This window comes from Equus asinus, chromosome 24, assembly GCF_041296235.1.
Source record: "Equus asinus isolate D_3611 breed Donkey chromosome 24, EquAss-T2T_v2, whole genome shotgun sequence".
Lineage (NCBI taxonomy): Eukaryota > Metazoa > Chordata > Mammalia > Perissodactyla > Equidae > Equus > Equus asinus.
Window position 1 is genome coordinate 37,072,221 of NC_091813.1, and position 18,256 is coordinate 37,090,476.

The 18,256-nt window shown below is 38.6% G+C and overlaps 1 long non-coding RNA gene across 2 annotated transcripts in view; it reads left to right on the forward strand.

Annotated features, from left to right (window-relative positions):
• The window catches only part of LOC139041824 (uncharacterized), an 82,929-nt gene that overhangs the window by 15,555 nt on the left and 49,118 nt on the right, over window positions 1-18,256 (forward strand). For both annotated transcript variants that reach the window (XR_011497801.1, XR_011497802.1), the window contains exon 2: window positions 15,632-15,830. This is a non-coding gene — a long non-coding RNA (uncharacterized lncRNA). The remainder of the gene's footprint in view (window positions 1-15,631; window positions 15,831-18,256) is intronic.

Consider the following 18,256-nt stretch of genomic DNA (forward strand, 5'->3'; position numbering starts at 1 on the left):
AAAGACAGCCTTTTCACATATATTGTATTCAACAAACCAGGAAAAAAAACTTAATTTTCCCTCCCAGATGATCCTATATTTTGTTACCCAGCCATAAAGCAGTCCTTAAGAGATTGAACAAAATGCAAATGAAATCACACATCTCCAAAGAAATAACTTTCAAATTAAATTTTTGAAATACCAAATGAAAAATTTTCCCTCTCTGAAGTAACTTTTAATAAAAACACATATTATTTAATAGAGTAGATTGTAGAGATCTGTGGCATCAAGAAGGATTTCAACCAAACTTTCTTCCTTAAACTTCTTTACGAAACCTTCTGTCTGCTGAGGATACTTTTTCCTGTCCTGTTCCCACTCATCTCTATCACCGCATTCCTGGTGCTGTTCCTGAGCTTATCAGTTACATATTAAAACATTTTAGTATTGTTCTTAGTAGGAAATGATTAAGTCAATTTTGATACTAACCCTCTCCTGTGTTGTCATGGTTTTTCATTTGTCTTCTATATATCTACCTTGATTGTTGCATTTGCATCATTTCATGTTATATCTTTTTTATTTTCCTTTTGGAATGTAGAAAATGTTAGCTCTGGAAGCAGTTAATGTGATGAAAAACACATTATTAAAAAAGAAATTCCACCTCAATCCAAAGTGATGGCATGAAGTGGAATCCAGTGTATCGTGGAACATCTAATGCACACAAGATGTGGAGCTGGTCCCTTGGTCAGAACTTTTAAATACTAAGTAGCAATGAATGGGAGAAATAAATCAAATGGGAGGAGAGCTGGAATAACAAACAGCGAAGATGCTTCGTACTCACACCCCAGCAAAGCAATAGAAAAACGTGACCCAGGCTGTCATGAGCTATTACTGAGTGAGGAACTTCCTTTTACCCCTTCTAACTTTGAAAAAAGAAGGTAGAAAAAATACTGGAGGAAAATAGCCTTGTTTCCTTGAGACCCTCAGATTAGTTGTCAGTAAAACAAACTGCTGTGTATCATCCGTTTAGCGACAGAAAAAATATATATTGAGATCAAAGATAATCAAGGTACACCTGGTTATTATTTGTAAAGACTTAACAGTAAGTTTTTAATGATTAATTCATCGGCCACATAACGCCTTAATAGATCATGTGGAACATCAAGGGAAGAATGTGGTACTGCATTTCTAAAGCCTTTTTCTATGTCTCTGAATGATAATAGGCATGGAAGCCATCATTAGTCTTGTTAGACGATGGTTCCTTTAGGAATCTCCTATGTGTTACCTTTTAGAGAGAAGGTCAACGAAGCCACCCCCTGGGACTCCCCTGCAGGATACAACTAACACAAGCATAAACTGTATGGAAATGGCTAAATTATCTTTACTGAGACCTTGGTCTTTCACATCAATCAAGTCCTTCTGAACTAGTAAAACAGATAAGCACCCTGCTGGCAAAAGTGTTACTATCCTTATGCTTGTCATGACTGGCACTACAAATTTAACAATAAACAGGAGGTTATTTGTCTTACTTCTCTAAAAAACAAAATAAGGGTGCTGAAAGACATACAGTTGCGAGGACAATTCATTTTAATGGGGAGCAGAAGGAAGAAAAGAATTGTGAAGTGGATTCTGTGTCACTTTCTCTCAGTCCCTCCTCCAAAGACCCTCTATCCTTGAATCCGTTTGTAGCTGCTACCAGAGCCCGTGGAGAAGGTAATGCGCGTCTGACAAGCCAAAATAAAGCAAACCAGGACCCCTTGGCTGCCACGTGGGAGGGGGCAGCAGATTTATCCACCCTCACGTCTCAGCTTCCTGAGAGTGGAGCCCGTGTCAATGCCTCATCCTGACACCTAAGTCATGGGGGAATTATAAGTCATCAATACCAATGACTGTAAAACACTTTGTAAATAAAAATGGCTTAGAAGTTCCAATTAACAACAGAAAGTAACCCTCTGGGATGTACCAGAGAGAAATAACTACAGCCATAAATAAGCAATGGTGAGTTTAGGTTCACTTTCTATTTCATTGCCACTAAAAATGGGCCTCCTTCCCATCTCCAGTCTGAAGACCTAGCTATGATTTCTTTTCTTATCTACGTCTCAAAATGTCACAGTTTATGAGAGGAAGAGTTGAGGAAACACAGGACTGAGCGTTCCCTACTGTTTTAATATGAGTCCTCACACACATGCACGCATATTACAATCTCTCTTCATTTGAAACAACCACCTGAGGTAACTTAAACTAATGAAACTTAACCAAAATAGGCAACAGTGTGACCACCACAGATGGGCAGTAAAGAGGACTCAGAAGCAAGAGGTCCAAGAAGTAGCTGGAGGTCACGCCTACAGTGTGCATACTTTCATACTTGCCCCATCTAGAACTCTCACGGGCACACACAAAGGATTATAAGTATGGCCAGGAAGTGTCCACAGACCCTGATAGCATGTTCCAGGCACTGTGCTGATCACTTCTGATATGTCTCACTTGTCCCTGTGAAGAAGCAGAGATTTGGGGAGCAATTTGATACAACAAAAGTAAAATTAAATTAACAGCCGCATGATACTTGATCTATGCCAGGCGTTATTCTAAGTGGGTTATAAATGTCAGTTCTTTATTACTCAGAATAACCATGTGAAGCTGGTACGATTAGCATCCACATTCTAAGAGGAAGAAATCCAAACACAGAGAGGTTGAATAACCTATTCAAGGTCACAGCAAACTGAGACTTAAAGCTTGGCAGTTGGACTCTGGAGTCCTTGCTCTTAACCACTTTGCAAAGCTGGAGCAAGAACCAAGCTCCTTCCTGCACAGCTAGTGTCTCCGGTCTCTGCTTGATTATAAAAATCAAAAAAATAAGATAAGACGGGGTGGCATATCCCTCAGGCACTCACGTGCTTGGGCAATGACAAACACCGTAGGGTGACAGGAATCTTAGGAATGTCCAAATAGTTGGGAAATGTAAATAAGGGAGCGTTTAATTCAGACTGGGGTCTTCAGAGAAGTCTTTAGAAAAATACTGAGTTTTGGTTTCCATTTCTTTAGAAAATCTAGTTGTATGTGCCCCTGTTTTATTGCAAACATTCTTGTAGCCTTTGCATAAGGATGCACAGCACGTCCACGAGGAATAATATCAAATATCAAATCAAATCAAGTTAGCACAATCCTTAGCTCCTGTTAAGGCTACTGCAAGATCAGGGCCCAAAGCAGCCAAACAAAGACTTCCAAAGCTTGACCAGAAGCCAGGGACCAATCTGAGGGATTCAGTGGCCCTTCTTACATTGCACTAACCATTAGGCAGTTCTAGAGTGGCCTTAGTTGGCTGCTGGATTTGGCTGGTGTTCTGATCGCTGACCACTCCAGAGGTCCAGAGAGGCTTAGACACTGTCTATCCTGCCCTGGGGACTGTGAGGGGACAGCAGTGCTTTCCTCCCTGCAGGGATCATCTCAAGGGCAAACATCACCTCCCACCATTGAGAAAGGCCCACTCACAGGGAGAGTGATGCCAGGGGAGAAGGTGACTGGGGAAGATGAGTTGAGGAGAGGAGCAAGGGAGCGCTGTAGACCCAGGCAGCATCTGGATCGCCACGAGCCCCCCTGCCCCTGCAGCACAGCAGTGATGTCTGTACAGGCCCTGCTCCACTAAATACCTAACAAGGACACACAGAAGCCCTTAAACACACGGCTCTTCACTGACCGTACGTCTTATGCCTTTTAAAATGTATGCCACATGCATACAATGAAAAACAATGACATTAGAGATGAATGGCGTGAAAGTGTCTTCACTATGTATCACTGAGTGAAAAAAAAATTGGTTATGAAACAGTATGTGCCAAATCCAATTTCATAGTTATATTCATATAAAGAGACAGGAGAAATATACATCAAGATATTGACAGTGAGGGGATTGTGGGTAATTTTTTCTTCCTTGTGCTTACCTGTATTCTCTATTTTAAAAATGTATTATTTATTTATTTGTTCTTAAGAACTATCTTATGTTTTCCTCAGGAAGTGGGAGATTATGGAATAGGTGGTACTGATAGTGGTTGTTTTTAAAGTACGGATTAGGTTGAAATATTTCAGGTTGAGGAACAAGCTTTTCATGTCACAGAGAGAAGTAAGTTTGTGAGCTGGATTGCTGGCCCTCGCCTGATGGCCAAAAACAAATGTGAAATGGCCATTGTCATTCAGCATATCCCCAGAATTTAGATTTTATAACTTCCCTGTTACTCACCAAATCAAAATCAGAATGTCCCAAAGTAGATCCAAAGGGACAATGATAAATTTTAGAAGAAAAAGAAAAAAATTGGGTGGCCAAACTAACTTGAGAAATGTTGAGCTAAATAACATTGACTAGGCTTCTTGATGGCAGGACTTCTCAGAGCCTTCATTATGCTGATGTGCACTGTAAATTTCCCCCAAAATGGTGGAGTCTATGAACCATTTCCAAACTTCGTATTAATCCATGGGATCCTCTTTTGCTAGAGCATCATATTTGGCCAATGACCAGTAGAGCACACTTAGGACAATGCTATTCTGAAGAAGTATTCTAGAAACGCCAATAAACACATGTACTGTTCCCCTCAGGAGATGAAAAAAATGATTTGGTAAATATAAATCTATTATTTTTACCATCAACACTCTAATTTCAAAAACTGTGACTCTGGTGAGGACATTAAATCAATTCCATCAAGTTGCCTCACCAGAAGCACCGAAGAGTTTCATACCAGTGAATAAATGTCTGAACTTCAAACAAAATCTGTGAAATCACTTTCAAGTAGATGAGACCAGTCTGTAAACAAAATAAAATGCACACCTGTCACTGACATTCATTTCAATAATCACAGTTGATAAACTTATACACCACAAAAAGCTTTATTCATGTACATATGGTGTGAAAATTGCAAGAAAAATTTCAAATTAATTATCTTTTTTTAAATACAGCAATTGAATTTTATCATAGACAGAAAGGGCATTTATTCACATGCCATAAAACTTCTGGAAGTATAGCCATGAAACATGGGTTAGGAAAAGTGTCTCGTGCTCTAACATATCCTCAAGATGTCGAAGCAAATTAACTGGCCATAACCGCAACCTGGAGTCTTCTGGCTTTGGAACAGGTCTTGCTCTCCAGCTCAGCCTTGGAGGACCTCAAAGCTAGACTTGACCCAACGATATGATCCTTTTTTCCAGGTTTACTCAGAAATTTCCCCCAGGATCTACACAATCTGGTGACTTTTAGAACAAGAAGTGGAGCAGTGAAGACAGTCCATCACTAGTTTCTCCTCAACTTCAGGAGTAGACACCAGTTGAAACACATCTCAGAATCCACTTAGGTAGGGGTGGGAGGGACTCCCAGGACTGAGTGGGTTTTTTCCTCTTGGAAGTATCTTATTTTGCACTGAAGTAAGCTGATTACTATGTAGAAAAGCAACAGTCCCTTGATTTCCGCAAATATGTTCTGATATTTGATTCGGGGCTTCACTTCCCTCCTGCATACATTCAACTGCAGCCTACTCCACCACCGGGACATTTGCTGGGTCGAGGGGTTTGGGGGGTGTACTTCTTCTTGGAATCTTGCTTACATTTGCATGTGAAAAAAAAGAAATGCTTTTAAGTAATTAGTCATCTGAAATTCTGCACCATGAGGAAAAAATTTGCTTTTGGATATTTATGGGGAGAAAAATCCATATGGACAATGAATACAGTATTGATGTGTTGGGGGGGAGGGATGGGGCCTAGTGCGTTGTGTTGAATTTCATCCGAACAATGGTAAAAGTAATATTTCCGCTTTCTCATAAATAATAGCTACTATGGAAAATAGCACAAAGCTGTTTTTTTCCACAACTTGAATTTCTTATATTAATTCTATGATTTAAAAACGCCCTTTCTTTTTGACCCGGTATTTTCATGCCATATTGAAGAAACTCATGATCAATATGTATTGATTTGATCACTAATTACATTAATTTTGCTTTAGAAATTAGAAAGGCTCTAATGAGAATGTGAAGTCACTTCAAGATAGTACATTACGGGCAGGCTAATTTAGCTGGACTCTGTGCATCAGATTATTTCATTATGAACCATCAATTACCATACAAACGAATGAGATAAATAGCTTTTATCTGAGCAGATTTACATTTTTGAATTCGTCTATAAATTTCAAGAGCTTAAGTTAATTTATATCCCACGACTGTATTTAATATACAAATAGTTCAATCCTGAATGCATTATCTGCATAAACCCTTACTCCAGCCTTTCAGATTATGCTTTGAACAACATTGGAAACATTTTCAAAAATATATTTGCTCCTACTGCATTTAATCTCTTAAAGAAAAATATGAAATGAATGTTTTTGTTAAAATCTTCCATACCATCACTTAGCAACTGGTCCAATAAAACTAACAGAGCAAGATGCATCATGTTGTTCAAGATTTATAAAATCAAAAGAATATGAAATAGTCAGGTTGATTCTGAAATTGAGTGCAGATGCTAAAATAACGTCCCAAGAAACAAGAGACCTTAGAGGCTTTTAAATTCTATAAGTGTATCTCTGCTGTTTTTAGAAAACTACATGTTCAATTGAATTAAATAAAAAGACTCCAGAAGGAGAGTTTCTCTTCAATAAAATTCTATCTTATTTGGTCTTTGGGAACTTGAGTGGGGTGGTATTGTGGTAGAGGGGAGAAATGTGTCCAGAGGCAAAGGTGGAGAAAAATTTAAGATGTCTAGAATTCTGGGGTATCTAGAAGAAAATCAATGCGTCAAAATAAAATCCATGAAACATTTAGCAAATAGATATATGAAATCTCATTCTTTTCTCAGAATGAGTATTTATTCATGCTAAGGAAAATGAAATATCTCTATCACCAGTGGGCACTTTTTTGCAGCCCTATGAAGTTCTGAAGTGGTAATGAAAATGAAGATGCTATCTACTGTTTTGCTATTTAGTATTTAGTGATAAAATCATGGGCACACAGCCTTGGCACCTAATTCCTACAGTAATTATTATTGTATATTTATGAGTTTTAAAACTTTAGAAAATAGTCCAAAGGTTGAACTTAGTCCTTCATTCATTATCTTGTTCATTGGCATTATAAGACCCTATGACATGATATCCAAAAGAATCAGTGAATTGTGATCTTATCACATAATCCATAACAAAGTGTATTTCACAAGTAAAGACCTTATGAGAGAACGTTTTGTTGATGGGCTCGCTAGAGATCAGCTAGCTCCTTGACTTTCAATATGTGGTTTGGATCAGCACCTGGGAGCTAACGTGGACTCTCCCTCCCCACTGTAGACCTACTAAATCCAAATCTGAATTTAATATGATGCCCAGGAGACTCACGTGCACATTAAAGTTTGAGAACACTGGTCTAGTATTTCATCATCTTTTTACAAACATGGCAACTAAGGGAAAGAAAGCTGAAGAATTGTTCAAGTTTGCAAAAATTAACTTTCACACATCTCTAAGTCTGAAAGCTATGGTGGTTAAAGCATGATGCTACATAGATCCCAGTAATGGATTAGGTCTACAAGGGTCACAGTTAACTTTATTGCTGGCTGGATGCTGGCTGAACTACCAGCCAGCTTTGGGAACCACTGGTCATGGTTATAAAGAGCATGCTTGAGAGTATGCTGATGCATGAGCACTAGTGTAGCACCAGTCCAAGCACAATCCTTCTGAATTTCTACTCCTCAGAATCAATTTTTCAGTCCAGTCCATCAGCAACTGCCGGTATCCCCCCTACTGCGAGATACTTTCCATACAGAAAACTCAAAACAAGGAAAAATTGTACCCTCAATTTACCTATTCACAGAACAAAGTGTGAAAGTCAAATGTGACGTATTTGTCAATATTTCACCACATGGAAATGAAAACAGCGAGGGAGGTAATAAGTAGAGGAATTTTTAGTGTGGCCACCCACAGCTGAGTATGTGTAAGGCAAGTAAACAGCGGCCCCATATAGACACAGCTGAGGGCACTTAATTAGTGACAATTACAACCTTGTTCTAAGCTGCCTGCAACCTTGCTCTTTCTCTCCAGATAAACTCTTTTAAGTAAATACAATGTCAAGAAAATGGACAAGCCGTTTAACTTGCAAAAGAACCACGAAAGTGGTGTATTCTTCTATCAATTGAAATGTGCTTTTTTTAACTGGACTTATTAAGGGGAATTAGACCTAACATTTACTAAAAATTCATACAGCCTATAATCCATACATTATTTTATGAGTTATTTAGTGTTAAATGTACAGCAAATAATCTGTCTTAAAAAATGTATACTAATAATAATCACATACCAAATCTTATGGTTGGAACCATTCAGAGAATAAATAGCTATAAATACGTTTTGAGAAATACATCTTTATTTATACTAACATTTATACCAACTCACTGATGTTTAATCATTTATATAGGAGAAAACAATTGGGATGCTTTGCTAATTACCATTTTAAGTGAGAATGATGTCCAGGAAATGTTTTTACTAGAGCCTTGTGAAATCGATGTACATCACCCTAATGCATGCGGAACTAAGGTCTGGCTCACGTGGATAAGATCTCGTGTAGAGATTATAACAGGTTATACATGAATTTACATTTAAAACAGCGTTCGTGTCTGACATGAGAAAAGGTATGTTAAAAAAATAATATTAACAGGCAATTAAAGTTGTGGGCAGGAAAGGGTGTCTAAATAATTTGGAGAGAGGGCAGTCAAATTTCACAGGCTTTCCAAAGAAACTTCGAACAAAGGATATATATATATATATATGTATATATATAACAGCTGTTAGCATAACTTTTAATAGAAAAGAATGATAAATATGTAATTTTAATTAAATTTGACAGAGAAAGGGAACGTCAAAATCGTAAGTAATTCTCTTTAAAAACTACTTTTAAAAACAGTACTTTTTCCATTCAGCCAACTCTGAAACTTTAAATCAATGTAAAGGCTGTTCTCAAGAAACTGAGAAAGAGGTCGTAGCAATTTTTTTTCTAACTTTGCAATTTGCATCTACTGCTTCACAATAGCCAAAAATAAATGCTAAAAAATTGCAATTCCATGATTTCCCAGTGACATTCTGGTTATTCTGTCTTTCAAAGACAAAGACACATTGTGGTTGCTGTTCCCATACTGGGTTTGGCGTCAGGATTGGGATGGGGGATTCACTTGCTCTGACTTGTTCACCCACTCTCGCAGAGTCATTTTGAGACCAGTGGCACAAGAAAGGCTTTATCTCTTACTCATCCGTCAGCGAGGTGTTCTAGCCAACTCCTCTAACCAGTCTCAACCAATCCACCAAGAGTCATCAGTTCCCTATTTTGCTTTTAGCTACACATTTTATGTTAAGTTCTAAGGATTTTTCAATGAAAAATGCCTGGATATCTGTAAAAGTGCCTAGAAATTGCATTCACTAAGGATGGTTAGCAGTGTGAACTGAAGGACTGAGAAATTCAGGGGAGCCCACTTTCATACTATGACACAAACTACCTCTTCCCCAAGCTGTCCCTCTGTCACTGAGCCTCTGCTCCCCACTTCCTTCTCCGTTGCCCTTCGAGACCCCTCTCGATATCATCCTCCTTGACTGGTTGCAGGCACAGTTTGGAGCCGCCTGTTCTAAGCTGCCGTGGTGCTCTTTACACACTCCTAATCCAGCCCTCAGCACACTGGATTTTAATGCTTTAATCATTAGACTTGAGATGTCTCAACCATCACTGTGTTTGCAGCAAGATATTTTTTTTTTTTTTTTATTAATGTTATGATAGATTACAACCTTTTGAGATTTCAGTTGTACATTTTTGTTAGTCATATTGTGGGTACACCACTTCCCCCTCCGTATGCAGCAAGATATTTTTATTAAATGAATGAAAATGTTGTAAAAGGCCCTTAAAGGCATTCCAGATATTTGGATCCCTATAAACCTAAATATATTCATACTCATATTGCAGATATGGTCCTTGATTGTTCTGTTTTGGAAAGGGGGCTTAAAATACAATTTCAGGTTAGCTTCATTTTCCAGATCCCACTGCCCTACGTGGCCAAGTCATTCAATAAGACAATAATCAAGATAATGTAAATGCTTTGGGGCACAGTACTTAGATGGGCAATTTCAAGCAAGCAATTTAATCTCTTCAAGCCTCATTTTTCTCATTTGTGAAACAGAGATAAATAATTGTGACCTAGTTCATCAAGTTATATGAAATAAATGAGAAAGTATTTGTAACGCTGAGTGCAGTCCATGACATATTATAAATGCTTAATATGGCCATTATTGTTATTAATAATAATATTGTTGACTAAAGGCAATCCAAATCTTCTGGCATGCTTTGGAAAAGTCTCAAATGAATACCTTTATTAATTCTTTCTTTCAACAAACATTTATTCAGAACCTAGTATATAACTCTTTAGTTATTCAACAAACCTCTTTTGGGAAACTAGTACCTACTAGGTGCTTTAAAGAATAAGATATTGTCTCAGACCTCAGGGAGCTTATAATCAAGAATGTCCATAAGAAAGGTACACAAATAACTGTCATGCAAGGAAGAAGGCAAAATACACCATGTGACTGACTTACAAGACCAACTTTATCAGTCCTGCAGCCAGAGTGCTCACAAGAGATGAGGGCCAGGCGTTTTCTTCTCTACCACCTGTAGCAACACAACTCCTGTGTCACCTGCAGGAGAGAGGATGGAGGTGGCAGCCTCTCCAGCTGTCTGCCTCCTGCAAAGATGAGCAGAGCCAACACTGCGCAAACACCCTAACCAATGCGCGTCTTATATTTGTTGGCTTTTCCAGAAAACGTGGTGTACGTAAAATAGATCTGCTTTTATTTTTGGTGTCAGTCACTAAATGGGAGTAGGAAACGTTTGACCTGTTAAGACAATAAGTATATAAGTTAATTTCTTCCCAAACTATTTCTAAGCTTCTTTCATTTAACTGGGCACAGGAACCCAGGTCATGCCAGGCGCACACAAGAACTTGAAAATAAATGCTTTGCTGGTGGTGATGACTCCTTCGTGGTCTCACAGAACAAGAGCACTGAAAGCTGAGAAAGGTTTTCGGACTCAAGGTTTATTTTTACGGAACTAGATTTTTAAATGTAATGGGTAGTTATTTAATGAGTTCAGAGAATAACCGAACTGACTTTAAGCTGGGATTTTACTGCCCTACTGTCATATGAAGAGATGAACATTTTCTGTCTTTGAAGGACTGGAAATAAGCTCCCTCCGACCAGTTATTAGCATGAGATTACAGTAAGCTCACAAGAAAGGGGAGTTCCAAATAAAGCTACGTTAACTCTTCGTTAACAGCACAATCTCACCATCCACGAAGTTTTCATACTTAAGACAAGCACCAAGAGTGCTTCTCCAAGCCCTGATACTACCCTAAGTTACCTGTGGACCTGGGAGCTGAGAAGGTCCTGAGTTTCTAGAATTCAGCCTCCTCATCTGTGCGCCATGGGGCCAAAGTTCGTGATTCCACAGCTCCATCACGGGCAGGGCAGAGAATGAAACTTTCCCTTCAGGTCGTCTGCTTCGTGCCCATCACGTGCTTGACTTTCTTCCTCCTCTGGCTTAAACCATGGTGAAACATCTGGCAGGTTGCTCTCGAAGGCTCCTAGCAGGGCAATGTAAGAATTGTGGTTTTTCACATTCCTCACAACCAGCAGAGGGAGCAAAAGTGCACAGCAAGTCAACTTTGACAATATATAGAATATCTTTTAAATTCTATTTCATCAAAATAAAATCTGCTGGGTGTGTCCGGGTGAAGAAACGTGACATGTGTAGTATCTTTGCCCGCTGTCTGTTACTGTTTGTGTGTGGGAGGTCAAGACTAAAAAGCCACAAGAGGAAAGAGATAAAGTGCACCTGCCCACAATATTGTGAAGGAGGAGCCCCGGGGTCCTGTGGTTGCAGGGCGGGAGAGGAGGAGATCCCGCGGGCTGGGACTGAACTCAGGTCTCCCAGCTGGACCCCTAGTTTATGATGTCACTCATCCCAGTGAAAGCAGGTTTAGGGATACCAAAAAGCTTTCCAGCAAAAAAACCCCAGATTAACCAGCCATGTTCTCTGCTGCCCCCCACACCAATTCTTCCCTCTAGCTAATTTGAGCCCCCTGCAACACCCAGCTGATACTTTCCATGAAGAGAACATGTCCTCCATCTCAGGGTGAAAGCTGAAGCCTTTCAAATGGCCACTACCACATAGCCTACCCACCTGTCTGACCTCCTCTATTCTGAGCCTCCCACTTCTCTCTTACTCTACTCCAGCCCCACTGGCCTCCTTGCCATTCCTCAAACGTATCAAGTTTTTTCTGGCGTCAGGTTCGTTATACTTGTTCTTCCCTCTCCTAGAATATTAGTCCCTGAGATACCTGCACAGCACACTCCCTCATTTTCCATTTATCTCACAAATGTCAAGCTCCTTGACTCTCTTATTACTATTTTTTTGGTGAGGAAGATTGGCCTTAAGCTAACATCTGTTGCCAATGTTCCTCTTTTCACTTCAGGAAGATTGTCATGAGCTAACACCCGTGGCAATCTTCCTCTACTTTGTGTGTGGGATGCTGCCACAGCATAGCTTGACGAGCAGCGTGTAAGTCTGCGCCCAGGACTTGAACTGGCAAACTCCGGGCCGCCAAAGCAGAGCAATCAAACCTAACCACTACAACACCCACCGGGCTGGCCCCTTGACTGCCTTATTTTAATTGCAAATCATCCCTTTTCCATTTACCCTCCTACCTTATTTTGCCCCATATAACATACTATACTAAACGTCTTACTCTCTATTTGCTTTGTCCTCATAAATACACAGATTTCTGTCATTTTGTTCACTACTGTTGAATAAATGAATAAATGAGTGAAAGAATAAGTGAACAAAAGAGTGGGTGAGTTTTAAAATTAATTGTATAGGCAGCATTCAAAAGAAAGAAAAGCAAGTTTCCTCTAATGAAAGTGACATTATGTGAACGTCCTGGTTCTTTTCAGGCTTACCTAAAAGTAATTTGCTTCAGTCTGTAGCTTCAAGGTTGCTGTATTGATTGAAGTTCTAATTATTTAGCTCTGAAAGCAAGCGTGTTCATAACTTTATCATATTGTCACAAATATCAGTTCTTTGGTATGATAATGCTCCAGTCACCTCCTTCTACCATAATGTCTAATTACCTCTCTTGGGGTCTCACATTCTTTTGTGAAAAGCTAACATTAGCTGATATATAACCCTCATTCATAGTCTTTGCATGTTTGGTATGTGTGACCAAATGCCCTTTAATATGTTCCATACTAATATTATGTGAATATTAGTAAATAGTCTTGTATAAATTTCTGTGGGGCCTCTTAAGTAAATATGTATTTAGTGGCTTATGTTTTATGCATATTTAGAATTTATTTGCATTATCTAACTTCACATGTATAATTTACTTGGTGGGAATATTTAGTTTTCTGCCACTCTACTTTATCCTATGGATAAATTCACATATGTTTTAAAATATGCATAACGTTTTCACTAAATCTTCCTGATGTCTGGTATATTTATCATTTTTTATGAGGTGCTTATCTACAGCTAGGCATTTACTTAATCACTCACTTTTTTGTTTGTTTGCTCTTTACCTTTCTTCACTTAAGACAAATATATTTAAAAAAAAAAAAAAAAGGTGGTCTGAGAATCCCCGGAAAGCAAGCAAGCTCTACAAAGAAACTCGTAGCAGACTTTTCCTGAAGAAAAACTTACTACGACAAAAATAAGCAAAGCATAATTAATTTTTTCAAAATTTTCTTTGTTTCCTTCCCCAGTTCATAAAAAGAAACCTCTTTTGTATAGTGGTCAAGGTGAAAACTAACTGCATAATCTTCATTATTTTATTCTCAAATTTAATTGAAGCAATTAAAATGGTTGTGTTTAATTGCTTGCTATTTCCACATTTTAAAAATCTGGTCATTTATTTTAAAAAGTTAAGTCTGAAGAACTAAAATTGGGAATAATTTAGAAGCTAAGGGGGGGGTGGATGAATAATTTGGTTACATTTTCCTGTTCAATTAGCATCTCACGGGAATTTAGAAATAATTCTATTTATTTGTCTTTCTTATGAGAGGCTAACATGGTTGACCTACTGCAGGCCATTATATGCAACTAGTTTGCTGGATTGTTTGCAGACTGTTTGATTATGTCCTTAATTTTTTTCATTAAAATCTTTATGAAGGCTAAGTGGCAATTTCATCTTGGAGAAATAAAGCAGTGAAAATCACTATCATACATCCATCGTGTAAACAGAGTACTCAGGATGCTACGCTCCAGTACCAGAGCCCAGTGTGCCAATGCTTCCAGCTAGGGTACAAATCTCTTTTTTTTTAAATTTTATTTATTATTTATTATTTATTTGTTTGTAAGGAAGAGTCATCCTGAGCTAACATCTGTTGCCAATCCTCCTCTTTTTTCGCTTGAGGAAGATTTTCGCTTGAGGAAGATTTTCCCTGAGCTAACATCTGTGCCCATCTTCCTACACTTTGTATGAGGGACACCTCCATAGCATGGCTGATGAGTGGAGTAGGTCCACCCCCGGGATCTGAACCCGTGAACCTAGGGCCACGGAAGTGGAGCATGTGGAACTTTAACCCCTCCGCCACAGGGCTGGCACCTAAAAATCTTTTAATAGGCACTTTGGAGAGGAGTTTCTCTACTATGTTTAAGCTACAGGAACACATGTGATTGCTGTTAAAATTGCAGAAAATTTTTTTATCTGTTTGGAATCCAAAGAAATTTATTTTTATAGATTCTCTGTTTTAGAAGACAGATATTTAGAATGTTTGTATTTTATTTTGAAATATCTATAGCTCACAAGAAGTTGCTAAAATAGAGAGGTCTTGTGTACCCCTTACCCAGCTTCTCCTGTGGAAAATCTTATATGATTATAGCACTTTAATAGACTTTTAGGGGAAGAGACTTTTGATGGGCCTGTGCCTTCTGAAGCAGGACAGTTATAAAGACACAAAATCAAGCCCACTGATGGTCTCTAAGAACCAGAAACAAAGTGCCCTGATTCCTTAGGCAGCCTTAAGATTTCAGCTTCAATTCTCTGTATTTCCATCTGGTTTACTTAAATGAGTCCAACCCATAATTTGATATAATAATAAAAAAAGAAAAACAGAAAGGAACAAACAGAGGTGATTTTTCCCCCTTTGTATCTCTTCCCCTTCCCAAAACAGTACTCCTGGAGAGAGGTTTAGGAGATCTCTGATCTCTGAGGCTTATCCAGAACATTAATTTGTGAGTTTCTGGGTTCCTGTTCTCACTGTCCTCTAGAAGGGGCACCTCAGGAGCGTGAGGACCAAGTCTGTCATAGATCTGTCTATCCCCTCACTATTGTTTTGAATTTTATAGTCAAGTACTATGTAGCCGTTTCTCTATGAAAGACTGCAGATTTTTTTTAAAAATCTACTCTTCTTTTTCTTGACTAGAATAGAGAAAGTTATTCTATCTGAGAAGATGGATTTTACCTTGCCTGATGAACTGCAGGGGAAAAATTGTACTTGTTTCAAAAGTAACCTTGCTGCCCTCTTTGATTTTTTCTCTTTGTTTCTGAGTCCAGGAACCTTTAACCTTTCTATTCTCTTGGAATGAATTTGGTCTTTAGTCTCATTCTGTATTTAATCCCACAGGTAGCTCACTCCTGGCTTCAGCAGCAGACATGAGATTAAAACCTTGTGACTGGAGCATTTAAAAACAAGGTACCCTCAAGGAAATAGAAATTAAACCATATTCAATGTGTATCCACCAGAATGGCTAAAATGAAAATGACAGAAAATGCCAAATATTGGCGAGAAGCTAGAGCATCTGGAACTCTCATACATTGCTGGTGTGAGTATAAATGTATACAACCACTCCAGAAACTGGCTTATCTACTAAATCTGAACATATGCACACTGCGTGACCAAGAAGTTCCACTCCTAGCTCCATAGCCAACAGGAATGTGTCTGTGTGTGTGTATATTCTTTCATCAAAAGAGATGCACTAGAATGTTCATAGCAGAGCATTCAGGATAGCTGCCCACCTCCACAAAAGGAAACTATTCAATTGCCCATCAACAGCAGAATAAATAGATTGGGTTGTATTCATCAATGGAACACCACACAGCAGCAAGAATGAGCAAACACAATATATGATAAATGTGGATGACTCTCATAAACATGAGAGAAAGTGAAAGAAGGTAGATGCAAAACAATACATTGTGTATAATTCCTTTTATGTCAAGTATAAGAACAAGCAAAACAGGAGAGTGGGTAACCTCAGCGAGGAGCAGTAGTGACAGGAAGGGGCCACAAGGAGAGCTTCTGGGGCGCTGATCATGTTCTGCTTCCTGATGTGGGCACCGGTACACAGTGCTGCTCAGTTTGTAAAACTTCATCGTGTTTTACACTTAGGGTTTGTGCACTTTTTCTGAGAATATTACCCTTAAATAGAAAGTTAAAAGACAAAAACGAAGTATAGCCCCCTGCCTCTTTTCTCAGATTTCTAGCTGTCCTTCAGCGGGACCCCAGCCTTCTCTGCTTCCCTTATGCTTGCAGCAGGCGCAGCTCTGCACTCGTTCTCTCTTCCCAGTTGGTACTGCCCTGCTCACTGTGACCATCTGCCAGCCCCAGAAGAGGGCAGGGCCATTGCGAAAGCAGCAAGGGAGGGAGAACAGTGACCTTCCCCACCCCAGTGTGAAGGTGTCCCCAGCCCTCCAAACAGTTATTCAGGCTTGACAAAGAAAGAAAGGTCCTCCTGCCATAGGATTTAAAATGTGATTTGTGAGAATCTGCCTCAAAATGAAATCTCCCCCGGGGGAAAGTCAGTTATCTTAGTTCAAAGGATAAAAATAAGCTTTACTAAAAAATCATTTAAAGTTGCTTTAAAACACATCTCTTAACTCTTTACTTCAGCACTATCATCTCCTTTGTCCTTCATTTTGTTGTTCTCTCTTTATTTTCTTCTCTTTCATTTTCCTCTAAAAGCAGTGACTACAGATAGGACAGTGGAAAAGCTTTTGTCATTGTGATACAAAATAGTGTGGCTTATAAAGAATTTTCCAGTAGCGTTTACCTAGGAGATGACCCCTCCCCTCCAATTTTGTATCAGCTCCGTATCTTTTCTCTGTGACCTTGGTAGCAATGGCAATTTAGAACACATATGCATTCAATCCATCTTTATTGAGTACCTCCTTGGTGCCAGGTACCATTGTAGGCACTGAGTGCATAGTGGTGACAAAACATAATTAAGGGGAGCTTACACTGTAGTCAAAATAAATAACTGAGCAATAAGTAAGACATTATCAGGAAGAAATTGGGATCATGAAGAAAATGAATCAGAATGACACCAAAGAGCATGTGGGAGCAGGGGACCAGAGACTCCTTTAGATGGGTGCAGGAGGGTCTCCTTCAGCATGTAAGGTCTGAGCTGAGTCCTATGTGACAAGAAAAAGCAGCCATGAGAAGATTGCATCTCAGAGAGAATGAGAAATAGGCTCCAAGAACATCAAGTTCCTGCTCCTCCAGACCAGCCATTTTTCCCCACAAAGAGAGGTGTTGGAGCATATTGTCCTGTTGACTATTTTCCAAACAGGGAATTTTGCAATTTTATGTCTATGCCTATTTCTATCTCTATCTAATTTATATAAATTTATATAAATATAAGTATATACGCAAATCAGTGAAAATACCTCTGAGAGACCAATACTTAAAATGGTAAGTTAAATTTAAGAAAACTTATTTGATCAATATTTTGTTCCTATCTTAAATGAAGACAAATGTTTCCATTTATAATTATTAGGTATATATAATATCTATAAAGTTATGAGCTATCACAGTTCTATTAACTAAGCAGAACTCTTGAGGCCTGTATTTGGATAACAATACAAATTCATGAATTGGTAATTTTTATAATTCTCCATTATAAGCAATAACTGAGCTGATCTACATGGGGCCTCTGGTAATCAAGTGAAATATCCCCATCTCTAGATGCAAGACACAATTAATTGGTTAATTGCCTTAAAAGTTTAGGCCTATGATAAAAATCACTAAGGAATAGATAGACGATGAAAAAAAGAATGAAGTTTCCAAAAAATTTTTCATTTTTCTTAAAAATATTTCCATTATCACTACTTTTAGCAAATTTGATTTAAAAAATCACTCATTTTTCTCTAAGGTTTGAGTTAGGGAAAATAAAATACTATAGAATCTAGGGGAATTTTGCTACTGTCAAGAGAACTTTGAAGCAATGAACTAGGATAAGAAAGGAAGTGAGGG